The sequence below is a fragment of the Neopsephotus bourkii genome, unplaced genomic scaffold, assembly GCF_033783945.1.
Source record: "Neopsephotus bourkii isolate Nb327-2 ecotype Australia unplaced genomic scaffold, CSIRO-AGI_Nbou_v1 NB_1767, whole genome shotgun sequence".
NCBI classification, from domain to species: Eukaryota; Metazoa; Chordata; class Aves; order Psittaciformes; family Psittacidae; genus Neopsephotus; species Neopsephotus bourkii.
Genome location: NW_026902241.1, coordinates 12,169,399 through 12,186,066, shown reverse-complemented (window position 1 = coordinate 12,186,066; position 16,668 = coordinate 12,169,399). Strand labels below are relative to the sequence as shown.

General features: G+C 38.9%; 1 protein-coding gene across 4 annotated transcripts in view; it reads right to left on the bottom strand.

Annotated features, from left to right (window-relative positions):
* The window catches only part of DISC1 (DISC1 scaffold protein), a 221,195-nt gene that overhangs the window by 34,904 nt on the left and 169,623 nt on the right, over positions 1-16,668 (bottom strand). The window lies entirely within an intron of this gene.

Sequence of the window (16,668 nt, the reverse complement as noted above, 5' to 3'; positions counted from 1 at the left end):
CTTATGTGGCTCATGCAAGGCTCTAGAAAGGGAGGCACTAACCCTGTTTTCCCCATCTGGCTGGTGTGCAATAGCAGACATAAAGGTAGTACAGGGAAAAGAACAGAAAACCTGGAGTCTGATGAACAGCAAAACTTACTTTATTTTTCTCTTGCCCTGTGCACTAGAATATAAAGTCACCTCTTTTAAACATCTGAAATAAAAGTCTTCTGCTTTTTTTCTTCTTGCAAGTCTCTCTAATCCTATAAACCCCTTCATAACAACTTCAATTTCTCAATTCAATTCCTTGCATTGTGTCTCTTTCTCTCTACTCTCCTAAGGAGCTGAAAATCTCATGAACTGACTTCATATTGTTCCTATCATCTGGATGTCCCCCAGTGCAGGAGACATTCTTCTCACTCTTTTATTTCAAAACTCACTGACAACATTCTTTTGCTATTCAGCACTATTACTGCACTTCTCCATGTAAGAACAAAACTCATTCTCAGAAGGTCAGGAGAGTCCATACTCCGCTGGCCACATGTCAACCTGCTCTAACACTTGCCTTGGAGACTAGCTAGAACTCCTAGTCTGCAGTTCGCAGTACTTTTCTCTGGCACAAGCAATTTGCTTCTGTGACCTTGCCTTTTTCCTTATAAAACACAGTGATATCTAGAAAACAACAAATAACTGAACCTCTTTAAATGTGATGTTTGACCTATTAAGAGAATACTCTGGCCCAGAACCACAAGAGCCCCAAAAAGCAACCCTCACAATGCCCATCTAACCTAGGCTCCTACATCTTCAACACCCAAAAATTTTGCTCTGGTTAACCTTTCTAGTACCTAAACCTGATGAGCCACAGACAAGTCCAATGTGTAACTTCCTAGACAAAAGACATCCAGCATATCAGACAGGACATGATAGTACAGCACGAGATGGGAACGCTACTTTCACGCATCTTTAAGAACAGGTGATAGCAGTGTCTCTGCTTTCCACAGCATCCCAGGAGCGGAGGCAAATGTGCAGAAAGGGACAGATTTGATGAAACAAGTGAGCAGAGCTCCTAGGCCAAACCAGCCCTCATTGTGATAGCTTTGGCATCCTCCCCTCCTCTAATCAAGGATGTAATAGGGATGAGTACACCTGGAGGTGCAGCAGGCAGCATAACTGGAGCCAGGCATCCTGTCTCTTTGTTGAGTGATCTGACCTTTACAATACTCTTAGGGAACACCCACCAGTCTTTTAAGTTATGTTGGGATTAGAAGCTATGAGCTCTTGACTTTGTGAACAAAACAAAGAACAAGTTCAATCCCCTCCTTGCCAACAACTGCCAAATTCCAGACAAAGCCTAGTGGAGAGCCCCAAATACGAGCAGACACCTGCTCATCCAAGATATCTAACACTAGACACCTGAGGACCAGTATAAAAAAAGTCTTACAGAACTGAAATGTAACAAAACCACTTTGGAAGGAAAAATGCCATGCAGGGGTGCAACCACTCAAACACTGCACAACCTCCTTAAGACTGGTGCTGCCTGCTGCAAGGACCTTAACTTTTCACATCTCTCCTTGCCCATCTGAACTTTCACTTTAGGCACCATGTATTCCTGCAGGTCTGACTACAGGGACAATCTCCATCAGTCTTTATATTCTTTCAGTTGAAAACTCTTTTCTTCCCTGACTCTATTTCACCCCCTCCCTCCCTCTTTCCCCTCCATGCTATTACCTAGCAGGTAACACTGCCATATTACTACTCTGCCATTTAATTATGTGTGGTAGCTTCAAGCAGTGCCTTTAGATGAAGGTCCTGTGAAAGACCATGCGCAGAGTAAGTATATGCTGCACTACAGAATTAACTAGCTGAGAACATGAACATCGTGTGTTATGCTTACATGTATTACGTTCTATTTTTAAACAATTTTAATTGTATTGTTTTATCCTTGGTGAAGGACCTCATAATCATGATGATACATGGATGTGAAGATGTTCATATATGAAGGAAGTATGCTTTTTATATTGTATAAATGCTTTCCTTTTAAAATAATAGTATTGTCATTGAAGCAAAAATCAATGTACCATGTAACTATTATATATTTCACAGTGGTACAAAATGAGGGACAGATTTTCAAATGTGCATACCAAATTGTCAAAGCAAGATAAACAAAAGGGAGCTGTGAGTGTAGGTAGTTTCCTAATTTGCATTTGCAGCTGAATGATTTCTATCAGCAGCTGAGATATATTATTGAAAATACAGCCTTTTGTGGGGAAGGCAAGATAAACCTTTTATTAGATGGAAGGGCTGGAAGCAAAACACTGCCCAGGACTAACTGCAAGGGGCACCAGTATGTCCGATCTCCTTCCAGAAATACATTTTTCTCTCTAGTTCCACAGATTCTGATTTAATAAATCATTGGTTTACAGCAATACCTGCATGTTAACAAAGTGATGAACCAGATGTAAGTTGTAATATTTCCCATAAATTCCACTCCACACTCATCCCTAAATTATATGTAATGAAATCTAAATTATATGTAATGCATCAAAATATTTCTCACATGAAGAGTCATTACATTCTCACATTAATACTTGAAATCGGTTTTGAGCATTTTGTACCTATGCATAATGAGGTTGTATCACCAATTCCATACATCGTATAATTAAAAAAAAAAGAGAAATGCATTCTATTATGATGGATGGAGTCTAAGATTCCTAGGGAATCTTCTCAGACCTTTTAAATGCTATTAACTTGAACCGGCTTCATAAAACATTTCTTTAAAAAATACGTTCTTCCCTTTATGACATTCAGATTTTTCAAAGAAGCTAACAACAACAAAGAAGAAACAATATTCATATAATAATATTCATACTTAACCCCTCACAGTGATGTCAGTAAACAGAAAAACATAAATATCTGACAGTATTTTCTGTCAAATGGTTTTAAAAATTAAGCTTATCAGCTGCACACATCATCCACAAATTCTTCCGCTCAGCAAAACGTTACCCACTGCACCCTGGATACTGTAGGATTAGAATCTAAACTAAAATCTAAAATGAATCTGCTAATAATCATGACATCTTTTCCTGCCCATAGGAAAAAAACCTGATAACAGCATCCTGAGGTCTGAACTGCCACCTTGTATTTTACATGAAATGTACATATTTATGCCTGCATTTTCCTTCTTGAAGGGCCTGTTCAAAACAAGGAGGAGGAACCATTTTTCTAGTGCTTAAAACCAACAATGGACATTTGATTAGTATTATAAAAAACAAGGTAGCATACAATGCCAAACAATATTTTTGCCGTTTTCTCATCAATCCGCTACCCATTTATTTTACCCAGCACAAAACTTTAATCACAGCCTCTCATCTTTCTATCAATATTCAATGCCACTGTGTTATACTTATCTCCACTGGAAACACAAAATGATAGACTGCTGCAGCTGATGGTTTTCACTTTGATTCTTAATGCAAGGTGGATGCAGGAATGGGACCGACATGTCAAATGCAAGAAATTAAGTAATTTACAAGGGAAGAAGGAATGCACCTTGTAGTAAGAATTTACTGCCCAATTTCATCCCTACGTTTACTATACAATTTATTTTGACTGTACTGAATAATAAATAATGTGAAAATCTAGTACCTGTTTTCAGGGCTATTTATTTGTCTTTAAAAAAAGGAACAAAGTAATGGTCCTCTGCCCCTACCTCCACTGAAACATCTATTAGAAATAATCTATTCTAAGAGTAAAAAGCTTAACTGTGACAGATGAGGAGAAAGCTACCAGGGAATTCTTCTTAATAAGCTGTCCACATAAAGCCAGCTTCTAAACGCTTGTTTATCATTCACCTCGTTCATAATCTGATAAAGCACCTTCAAGTTTGGTACTAACTGATAACTCAGTCTCCATGCTGCTTGCCTTTGGCTCTTGCAATAACAGCAATGCCCCACAATGTCATTAAACAGTCGGATCAGGTTGGTTGGGGTTTTTTGCCTGGATGGGAATTGCTGGAATAAGATTATTTTTTTTCTGCACTATTTAATATTTGATCTGAAATCAGATTTAAAGGAGAGGCATCAATTAGGCCCTCATTTTGGCAAGCATGCATCTCAAGATCTATGTATTCATCTAAACTCTGCTCAAACAGCTGAGCTGCTGCACAAGACTAAATTCTAGTAACTTCTACTGAAACCGAAGTAATTCAGTGGCTTTCAAAGTCAAAGCCAGTTCTAAATCCAAGAAAATGCATTTGCTTCCAAAAGTATGGCACAGGAAGAAAGCACAGCATTTCCATTGAGGCCACATTCTCAGCTGCCACAAAACCACTCTGCTGCAATAGCAGCAATGGCTATTTATACCAACAGAAGAATGCATTCTTATCACAGAGCAATTAGAATAACAAGCTTGATCTCTCCTTGCTTATTAGAGTCTCTGACCGCATGCGTTAAGAAGCACACAGAAAGGATTTACAATTCTCCTATCATTTTTATTCTGTTCTCCAATATAAAATCCAACAGTTTATAGTACAGTCCCTCTCTCTGAAATAAATAACAGATTTAGACTTCCACTGTCAAGTGAATCTGGGAATGTGAATCATTCTGGGTTCTACTGACTGAGCAGGAATTAGGCATACATAACAGTTGGAAACAACAGGACAAAGGAATGTCCTTTTAGAAAATATACAATTGGGAGAGACTATATATTGTTATGATGTGGAAATGTACCTTGAAATTCAACCTCTGTGACCAGGAAGACACACCTGGAAAAATGAGTGCTTGCCAAATTGTGATGTCAATAGACACGTGCTTATGGAATTCCTATGAAATGTCCAAGGGCATGATATGACCTATTGTAGCTACAGGGTCAAAGTCAGGAGCCAGATCCTGTTCTGGCTCAAAAAGAGCAAGAGAGAAAGGGTGGTGTCTACAGATCCTCCCTGGGTGGATCCTGTTAGCTGCAATGAAGCCTGCACTGCTGACAGCACACTCTTAACTGCTGGGGCCTGTGTGCCTTCCCAAAATGATACAGCACATTCCTAGCAGCAAGTACATTAAGCAATGAATGCTTACAAATGCTATTGGGAAAGACCATCCAGGTTGTGTGCAAGATGGAGCTACCCTACCTCTTCGTACTCGTGCTATGCAGGTGGTGATACTTTATTTCTGCTGCTTTAATTATCACGATGCTTGTGTCTAATTGGCCAGTCAGCACTTTGTGCAAAGTGCTGTTCAAATACAGGGCAGGAGGATTTAGCAGCACTACTGGACAGCAGGCAGATGACACAGAGATGTCCATCCTCATCTTCCTTGACTGCTCTATGTTACTACTGTTGATGGCAATCCTGCTCAGGAGAGACAACAAAGCTTCCAAGAAACGCACAAACTGTTTTTAAGTCTTGTCTTCAGGAATGCACTCAAAACCTGCAGCAGTAGGAAAATACATATCCAACTCTGAACAATTTTCTTGCCAAGTTCAGAAAGGAGCAGGTCTTTCTCACTCTGTATGTTCATTTATATGGAGCCACCAAAGGGACATGGTAAGAGAGCAAAAGCTAGATGCCATGAACACAGAGGTGATACACAGCTTTGCATATCCCTCCCCTCTCTTCACATAGTTCTTTGCTCACAACTAAGATAGGTTGAGGTTTGCATTAAACAGCTCACAGAGAACACAACGGCAGAGCAGAGCTGGGCAAGGAACAGGTGATGCTGGTGGGCAAAGAGGAGTACTTTGAGGAGTTTACATCCATTATGAACTCACTTTTCAGTAAAAATAAAAGACTGGGAAAGTCCCATAAAATTGCTGGAAACAGTCTTCTGCTTAAGTAGATGTCTTTTTATCCATTTTTCAAAATCAGTTCCTAATTTCCAGCGTGCCTCTTACCCAACACTATGCTCCTAACAAAACATCTGCAAATACCACCAGCACCTCCTGTTGAACATTTTCTCCATTATCTGGATGGGACGATGAAACCACTGTCCTTTAGCTTGAACAAGTATCCAAAGGTAACTCCTCAGCATCTATAGCACACTGCAAATTCATCCTCAAAGTTGATGGTCTTGGACCTTATCTTCAAACACCCCCTGAAAATCCCAGGATGAGGTCAACAGCTGAACATTCTTTATGAAGTCCAGTGGAGCCATAAGGTAGAAATCTCTCAGAGCCATTGGAAATGGAAAACTGTTAAAAAGCAAATAACTAAAGCTCTTTGTATCAACCTTTCCTTCCTTAATGCAAACGTACATTAGCATAGGTACCTAAACGAAAAATTTTATAGGCTTCCACATCAAAAACCACACAACCTACTCTCAGGGAAGAGGAAGCCAGTATGGCTGTTGTCAGTTATGTTAAGCATTCGCCATTCACAAAATGGGATACTCTCCGCAATGAAAAGCATCACTGATTCACAAACGAAATATGAATATTAAACTCCTAATAAAATTCATGTAATTGAATCAAATAGAAAGAGATGAGAAAACAGATGGGGAAAAAAAGGAAAATATTACTTCTGCTCCAAAATAGGGAAATCTGAGCACATCAAAGCAGCAAAGTGATGTAGAATTACTTATTCCTGATGAGGCAAGTTTTATGAGCAGCATAAAAGACTACTGTGACATTAATGAATTTCAGCACAGTGTTGAACTCTAGCTTTTCAGGCATGACTGATCAGCACCAGAACAACGTAGCCTAAGAAAAAGGCACACAGAGTAAGAAAAGATCCTAACAAAATACACAATTACTAACCAGCTAGAAAGGCTGTGAACTTTCAACATATTTTCTTTTTAAGCAATGCTTTCTGGTTTTAGAAGGGGAGACCCAGCCTTGCCCTCTGATGATTTTTGCAAGGCTAAGTATAAAATGAATGGAAGACAAAGAGTCTGGAGGGAATGGGGGTAGGCAGGCAAGCTTTTCCATGAATAAGCATGAATAATTGTCTTTGCCAATGCTGCAAACTACTCAAGTTAATTCTGTAACTTTGAAAAAGCTCTAATCTAGATGAAACCTGAATTAATATGGACAGACTTATTAAAGGCTGTGTGATGGTGTGCTTTGCTTCTTCTAAAGCTTTAACAGACACTGGAAACCAGCCTCAAATCTGGCCTCCGTTTTTTCCCCCCCTAGAAACAAATTTAGTTTCAATGCTGAGATTAGATTTAAACCAAACAGAGCTTTCCCTTACTTCTCACAAATCAGTACAGTCATGTGCCACAGTTCCCCCTCTTCCCAATTAAAAAGGAAAAAAGAAATCAATTATTTGGGACCCAGCATCCCTGAACAGGCAAAATGCAAAAAGAAAAAAGCAGACAACAACTGCTAAGCTTGCAGTTCTTGTGCCCTTCTTCACTTCTTACTGTCTCATACAGAAGTCAGTCACTAAAAATGTTCAGGGCACTATATATATATACACATATATACACCAAGTACACATTGGTGCAATACTAACTCACCACTAGGACTTAGAGTGGAAAAGGAAATGTTTTGTCACCTTCCCCCAGACAACCGCTGGACCCAAAAGCCTCCCCATCACACCTCTCCTTTTCTGCAAAAAAAATCTTCTTCCACACCTTTATCCAGCAGGTGGGTCCTCAGGAATTAAAAAGAACTCCTCCTTCCCTTGAAGCAAGCAATTGTTTTATCACTGCAGACTCAGAAGGTCCTTGCTATTGCCACAAAAGACACAGAGAGTGCCATCAGTTCAATTATCTCCTGTATTGTGAAGGCCATTAGACAGAATCAATGGGGATTTTTTGCTCAGGTTTTGTTTTCTTTCTTCATTTTCTCTCTTAGTGGATAAAGCAGATTGCATTCCTTGTCCTCCTTTTTTACTGGTCGTACAAAATGCTTTTCATCTATAGAAAGGTATAAATATTAGTTCTGCCAGTGTTGAAATACACAAGCTCAGGCTGGGGACCAAGAGTTGTGCCCTGGCATGAGACGTGAGCTTGCCTACCGAATGATCTCCGCTGGCACATGGCACCCTAAAGATGAAATACGTATTACACTGCAGAGACATGATTTCAAACTCTAATCTGCTGCACTTCCAGAGAGATTATTTCAATTTTCATCCCTGTAAGCATTAGCTGTACTTTTCACATCTAGAAACCGAAGGAATAACGAAGATTGTCCCCTTTGCTACAGACCCAGTTAATCTAGGTGAATCCATTTGCTTGTAAGATTATTTAAACTTACTAAGAGCTTCCAAGATAGTATACTCTGTCTGGACATTGCAGGCATTTTCAAATGTATTGCAAGTGATTATGAAGATAATACGAACCTACACTGTGGTCATGCAATCTATGATATCTCAAAAAAGTATCTGCTGTGTTTTAAAACTAATAGGTTTTCTGTGAATTAAGTGCTTAATTATATTCCTGCCATCCAACTCTCCTCCCTCCAACCCCCATGATATACAGAGAGGAGATACACAGAAATAGGTGTGCTAAGGAATGAAGTTGGAAATAAAAGAAAGAAGGTAAGAATACAATTTACAATGTGGAAATGAGACAAGTGGGAGACAGAAGCTACAATAAAAGAAACACCAGGAGGAGAATAAGAAAGCTGTCTCTCTAAGAATGCTAACTTCAAGATAGAGCAATTAAAGAAGAACAGCAAACATTAGGAAAAAAGAAAGCACACAAATATTTACAGCAGAGGAAAACCAAAGAAATAGAGCAAGAAAGGATACTTAGTTTCTTCTACTTTGTTAATTAGATTCACCATTGTGAAAATTAAGTTTCCAGAACTAGTGAAAAAGAGCATGTATCTCCCAAATCAGGCTGGGCCAATACAGCAACCAAAGAATTACCTGTAATTTATTAACTAGCACTCTTAGCAGTTTGCTTTTCATTATTCACTCCTTTTATTCATTAATATTTTGGGCAAGTAATCTTCCCTCACTACAATAGTAACAAAACAAAAGATCAGTGGGATCTTGCCCATTTTTCCCTCCCCTACAGAAATCTATTTAAAACACTATTTTTGTTTTCAAGTTCCTATGTTCTTGTAACCAGCTACACAGATGAAGCGATAACCCTTCAATTCATAATATCATAACCTTTCCACAGCAAAGTAAGTGCTATGACATAGGCAGTTTTCAAACTAGAGTATCAGGAAAACATGAGCCTTTAAAAACAAAGATGCTGTTTTCAGGACAGTGTCTCTCATGTAGACTAAAGAATAAGGTAACTGAAACAAAGCAACTGTACGCAACAAAGAGAACCAATTCTCCCAAGTCAAGTGTCTGATCATCCTCACATGGGTTTGGTGACACTGCAATGCTTTTGCAACATTACCAGGACAAATATCCCATATAGACAGGAACAGTAGAGAAGTCATAAGTAGGTACGAGAGCTATGCATCCACAAGGACACACAGCCCTTTTGATGTGCTCTAAGACAATCTTCAACCAGCTTTAGGACCATCAACGGTATGAAACACTGTCCCTTCAGTGTGTCATGCTATTAGAATCATAGAATCATAGAATAGTTAGGGTTGGAAAGGACCTTAAGATCATCAAGTTCCAACCCCCCTGCCATGGGCAGGGACACCTCGCTCTAAACCATATCACCCAAGGCCTCGTCCAACCTGGCCTTGAAAAAGATCATTCATACCCAGCTCTGCTCCCAGAAACATTTCTGAAACTTAGTATGTTATAAAGGAGACTTGAGACATATGGCATTTAGCTAATAGGGTGGATAATAAGGGAAAAGATTAATTGTTTTAAGACTGTTCATGTAAACTGGAATGTGATGTGGTGGCAATTACTCTTGACCTGGACCCTTCAGGACGTCAGATGTCTTGTCTGAAAGGACAGAATTCAGTGAAGATGATGTGGTCAAATGCATTAAAAACATTGCTTGCATGCGAAAACCGCAAGTTTCTGATACAGAATGCATGCTTGGACTAGGAGTTTCAGCAAGCAGATTGCAGCCACATTTGTTCTGAACTAGTCAAGTGGCATTTACTGAAACCCTTAAAAAAAATAATAATTACAGATTCATGAGATGAGGTAAAACACACCTTGGGTTTGACTTCTGCTTCTTCAGTAAATGCAAGTTGTCCTAATCACACACAATCCTCTTCCTACCTCAGCGAACCAGGAGCCATGCAGATGACCACACCACACAGCAGAGTAAGACCCCACTACATTTCCTGTACTGTGCATCCGTGAGTTGAAAAAAGCCACCATTAACATGAAAACAAACATTATTGAACTGAAAATCAACCAAGACAAACACTGAAAGAGAATCAATTAAAGAAGAAAGGTTTCACATACATTTGTGAAGCTACCAGGTGCTGTATCATTCAAAAATGGCAAAGCACATACCAGCATTTATTCATTTCCTCTTTCTTGCAGAATAACTCAGAAAATAGCTCAATAAAACACCTCCATGTAATTGTCACCAGCTACTCTTGAACAATATTATTCCCAAAAACTTTCACAATTCCTATCCAGGAATTAGAAAAAGCCACTAAAAAGTCCCATGTTTGTGACGAATGGAAGCCACATCATTATCTCTGGAGGCCTGGAGAACAGCACAATCACATTAAATTCCCTCAGCTCAAGAAATGTCATCTTTGCATCGGCTGGTATAAAAAAGCTGTTTGCAGCCTGAGGCAGTTATGATAAGGGATTTAGAAGCCATCACCATGTGGGCCATGAGATATAAAGGAATGCATCACCGCATATAAAGTGTCTGCTGCTCACAATTTCAGAGCTAATGTTCTCACAGCTGTGTATGACTTAGACCAGCTGGGAAGAAGAAAGGGACTAAATGAGTCACTAGAAGGATCTAGTATCTTGTCTAAACTGCATTTAACACTCCTGCAGCAAAACTGCCGGTAAGCAAAATAAGATCAGATCATTATCCACCAAAGGGATGGGGCTGTGTGCTCTCTTGGAAGCACAGAGAAAAACACAGTCTTGGGGACATAGCCAAAGACGGCATTGCAGTCTTAGCTCTGCACTCCTAAGATACTACCAGCAGCTAAAATGGCCCTCAGTGCAACTGAGGCAGGTCACAGGTCACACAAATTACTGCAGGCCATCTGGCACTCCCAAGCATGACTGCACTTCTGCACGAGAGCGAAAAGCTTTTGAAAAGCCTTACTCAGCAGCCTTAGCAGAGCAGTTCTCTAGCAAACATCAGGTTTTCTACACAATGACATACATGACACTAAGAGCCCAAGATGAAATCTTACCCTTACAGAAAATAAAAGTCTGAAGATGGCCACAGGAGAGCTTTGTCATTAAAATGCTCAACATTTGCAAGCTTGTACTTGTATGCTTGGATATCACAGATTTCAAACAGGGCTCTGGGTGGATGCAGGATGCTAGAAAGCTCCAGTTGGACACAGAGACCTCACAGTAGAAAATCATTACAGGCTTGAGAAATGTTTAAGGACCTAATTGTTTAATTAGTGATGAAGGCAGCTCCTTCTGGGGTTTCTGCTGCCTCAAGGTTCAATTCTCCATGAAAGGCTGGCTCTTACATTCTGAGTGCATGCAGAAGGATAAATGATGCTCCCAAGAACTTCGGTTTTGCCTGGCATTTCATTTGCTCTCTGCCTCCTTCCCCCTCAAGATGTATTTTCACTTGTGAGATGCTCCTTCATCCAGCATCATATCTGTCATTAATTGCTCAGGCTATGGTTCAGGCAAAACTTTCAAGTTAACATGCAATGTCACTCAGGAAATATTTGGTATGCCAAAACCCCCAGTTTTGAGGGCAAATGTCAGATCATTCACAGCATACAGAAAAGAAGTCTTCAGATGAAGTTCTCTTCTAATAATTCTGCTACATTTACTCCATCTGCTTAAGAGCACAAGCTTTCGCAGATTATCAGTTTCTAATAAGTTTCACAAGGGCAATATATTCCAAATATGTTTCAATGGATATCTAGCAGACAGACACTTGAAAAATAAAGTATTGGTATTTCAGCCTAAATCTCATGAAGCTGATTTGCACCATTCATCTTAGTTTTGCTTTGGTATAAAGAAATATAAAAAAAGTATAGAAAAAGTTTATTTAATTTATAAAATGCCTTATTTCTCTCTGCTGCTGCAAGAATAGTGTAGCAGTGTCTCCAAAGGTAAGACTGAGCTGAAAGAACCAGAGCCTTTTGCTGCACGTTTCAGTGATGTAACTGAATTCCTGGTTTTGCACAGCACTTTATCAGATAACTGTATTTACTGGGGAACATTTACTAGCTTCTGTAAGGGCAATGGTCTGAAAGATAATTCTTATTTTTTCAATTTTACCTTGTTCCACACTTTTGTTTTCATTTCTCCAGCTATCAAATACAGTTCTCATAGAGATCAATCTTTCTATGCACATGTATTCTCACACAACCTCCTCTACAATGGAAGGGAAACAGACTGAAGCTAGGACAGAGATTTAATGAAATACAGGGCACATGTAAAATGTGACAGAGACATAAGTGCTCATATCACATGACTTCACTGAGATATGCAAGAGCTAGCAAATAACCCAGAAGATGAAGGATTTTCATGCAGAAATACATATCAAAGTTTTCTTAACCATTTAAAATGTAGGTGATTTTTTTGGTATCTTCAAAAAGTGAATATTTACAAACCCCAAGTCTAGACTTGTATTCCCACATCCAAGTACCTAGCCAAACACAACTTAGCACCCTTTCTCCATCTCCATTCATTTCAAAGGTGTTTATTGGTACCCCACACACTTTGTAATCTGGTCACTTCCATTCAACTAATGAGTTAGGAGACAGATAGCATTTAAGCACAAAACCCCAACCCAAATTTTCTGCTCTTATGGCTTTCTAGCACTCTTTTGTGGGCTCAGTTCATGACCTTCAACCATTTACACGACTTCAGCTCACCTATGGCAGAATTTAGTGGTTCTTTAAAGAGTTGGATTGCTGAATCATAGATTGATTTGGGTTGGACCTTACAGATCATCTGGCTCCAATCACCATGCCACAGGCAGAGACACCTTTCACTAGACCAGGTTGCTCAAAGTCCCATCCAACCTGGCCTTGAACACTTCCAGGGATGGGGCACCCACAACTCCTTTAGGCAACCTCTGCCAGTGCCTCATCACCCTCATAGGAAAGAAGTTTTCCTAATATTTAATTTAAATTAGATAATAATCTAACACTCTTTTAGTTTAAAGCCATTCCCCCTTATCCTGTCACTACACTCCCTTGTAAAAACTCACTCTCTGGATTTCATGCAGGCCCCTTTAGGCACTGGAAGCTGCTCCAAGGTCTCCCTGGAGCCTTCTCTTCTCCAGGCTGAACAAGCCTAGCTCTCTCAGCCTGTCCTCATAGGAGAGGTGCTCCAGTCCTCTGATCATGTTCATGGCTCTTCTACGGACTAGAAGCCCACTTTAGTCACGGTAATGATATAAAACCCCAGCAGAGCCTTCACTTGGAGTGGAAAGAAATGAGATGTAAAGCACTTTCTGTGGAAGAACAAGGGTCAGACAAGAAGATACTCAGATGACTTTCAATGAGCTAGATCAGACATCTATAAGTAAACTTCTCCTGTACGATCCCTCTTAAATCCCTTATCTCAAGTAATGAGCTGAAGTTATCTAAGCAAAACTTCTTGCACTTCAGATATTCATACAGACAGATGTCTTCACTGAACACAGAGTTTTATTATGCTAACTTTAACCTCTTTTGCACATCTCCTTTTTAACTAACAAAAGATAACCTTTGTAAGGTGTACCATAGTGTTCAAGGCTGGGTTGGCAGAGCCTTGGGTGACATGGTTTAGTGTGAGGTGTCCCTGCCCACGGCAGGGGTGTTGGAACAAGATGATCTTAAGGCCCTTTTCAGCCTTAACTATTCTGTGATTCTATGGAAGAGATGGCAATGATATTTACACTCTCAAAAGAGCAGCTAATGATTTAATGTATAAGCCCTAGGAGTGACTTGATATATATTGGTGATTGGAAAAGAGACAGCGTGCACACTATTTACTTATTATTTGACGGGAAGATACCGTTCTCAACAGTTGCCAATCCCCTGTTCAGAATACAAGCTATACTTCAAAAGGAGAAAACACTGCCCAGTGATTTGTATACTTAATGTGTTAACTTTCTTTGGAGTGAAATTAGAGACAACACATTTCCTTTTTTGTCAATGCATATTTTCCCTTTTTTTTCCCAGTGCATATTTTCCCTTTTTCTTTTTTTCTGTAGGCACAAGGCTATTAAATGAACTCTTTCTAATCAGATTGACATTCTATAAAGCTACTTGAGAAGAGAGATATTTTGTAGACTGCAGTCAAAAGTATTGCATTTGTTTAAAAAACAAAACCTGAAAACAAGACCCCCCCAAAAGGCGCTCCAGTGAATAAGCTAGGTTCCACCCCCACCCCCTATTCCCAAAAAACCAAAACTAAGTAAAAACCAAAAAATATCACAAGAGGAATATATTCAAAGTCTTCTTAAAAAATTAAACAAAAGAGAAGGAGAGGGGGGAAAACATTTTCATTGACAAAACTGATACTTTTTTAACCTTAATCTTCATTAAAGCTGTTTTGGTCTGAGTTTCCTTCACTAATTCTCTTGTATTATAAAAGTAGTCAAAAATCACATTTCTAAGAGTTCTATATTATTTTGGAGGTATTTCTTAAACTGAAGGGTTCTGAGTCTAGGTTCCTACTTAGAACATCGCCTAGCAAAATTATATGTTTTAGCTGAAGGAAAAACTTTAGAAGCTTATTTGAATTCATGCTGCACAGATTTGATCCTCTACTGGTTTCAAAGGCATCAAAAAAAGTGCATCCATGAGCCAGATGCAAATTCTTCCTCTGTCTACAACGTGAACTTACAATTTACTCTTTAAACTTTCCTTAGAGAGTCTTTTTTTAGGTTATGATATACATAAAGCAGTAATCTGGGCATCTATATGAAGACCAAACAAGGAGAAACAGTTTCTCAAGTTATTTCTCTAAGGGTAGGTGCTTGGAGGGGAGGAAGCCTCTTGGGCTCTTGCTTACTTTTTTTAATTACTCAAGCTGTATAGCAGGTGTAGTTAATTATTTAAAGTCCAAAGAACCTTTAAAAAACAAGTATCTATGACAAATCTATTAGCATAAATACAAAAAAGATTTTAATGATGTAGTATCTTAGAGACTTCTTTTTGTCAAAAATATCAGAGATTTTCTCTTTCCACCAATATTAAAAGAAATTCTCTTCCCTTAATTACTTGGGATAAACTATTTTTAAAATAATAGCATCTGTACGTATTGAAAAACTGTCACACTGTTACAGGACTCAATCTTCACCATCTGCGAGCTTGGCCAGCACTGCAGTAGGTTTTGGGGGAGTTTGGTTTGGGTTTATTTGGTGAGTTTTAGGGGGTTTCATTGTTGCTGGGGGGTGCTGTTTGGGGCTTTTTATTATTTATTTTTAATTCTTAAGATAAGGATGAAAAATTTTAGAAGCCTGGCAACACCACAACAGTCTGTTACAGAAGCTGATGGCAAGCCCTGAACTGCATCTTAAAGTGTAGGTACAGCTGCCGTGATATACTTTGACTTCGTGCATTTGTGTCCTCAGCAAAGGCTGGATGAACGCTTATCTCAATAGCAAACCTTTGAAGCCTGGTTGCAATAGAGAACCTAGACTGAGGCCAGGTCTATGGGGTATTCAGAAAGGCAACCCTTGCATACAAAAGCAACAAATTATATTACAATATTTGACAACTCTTTCATCTTCTAAGGGAACTTTGAAATGGTCATCTACTGCTCATCAAAATATGCTTCAAAAATATAAAGTAGTGCCAAAAAGAGGGTTTAACTTTTAATCCTTCCCCCTGAAATGATACTTCTCACAGAAGCAGGATGAATACCAGCAGTTTAGCATGGAAATGTCTCCCAGAAATAGCAGAAGAGTGGAAAAAACCATGCTGCAAGGTCACTGACAACACCTATCAAGATACACAAAAATGTGTACTAATACAAAATACTGGTGCAGAAAAGTCCAGGTAAACAACCCCAAAACTACACGAAAAGGCATAAATAAATTAAAACATATAACAGCTGCAGAGTCTATCTACTGAATCCTTGGAAGGTGGTGGTGGTGGGGAAACATACAGATTCTCCAAGTATTTAATAGCTACAGAGAAATTTACTTGTTTCCGGGAGCCTGGTAAGTCAGTTGAATCTATACAGCCTAGAAAAATCAATACATGGTGTTATACATTATATTTTAATATTAAAACATTAATTATAATATTATATTAATATTATATATTGTTTTCAAAACAACAACCCTCAGAAAGTTCTTAAGACTTGTCTTACGCTTATGGATTGGAGTATATAGAGCCATAGAACCGGCTAGGTTGGAAAAGATCTTTAAGATCATAAAGTCCAACCATTACCCCAGGACTGCCAAGCTCACTGCTAAACTATGTCATGAAGTAAAATGATATTAAGAGGGGGTTAGGCAGCACACAGTCACACAACTTGATCTTGAGGTCTGTTTCCATCATTTTTCACTTAGCACTAAATTGCTTTTAAATTTAAGAGTTACTCAAAATAAATACTTCCATATTCAAAAGTATGAGTGAGCAAATCTAAACATCTAGAAACCTCTTTTTATAAATATACAACCAAAAATAATGAGGTCAAGCAAAATCCACTTATGTAAAATATTCATTATAACAGCACTGCAACATTTGTTAAGCCTATTT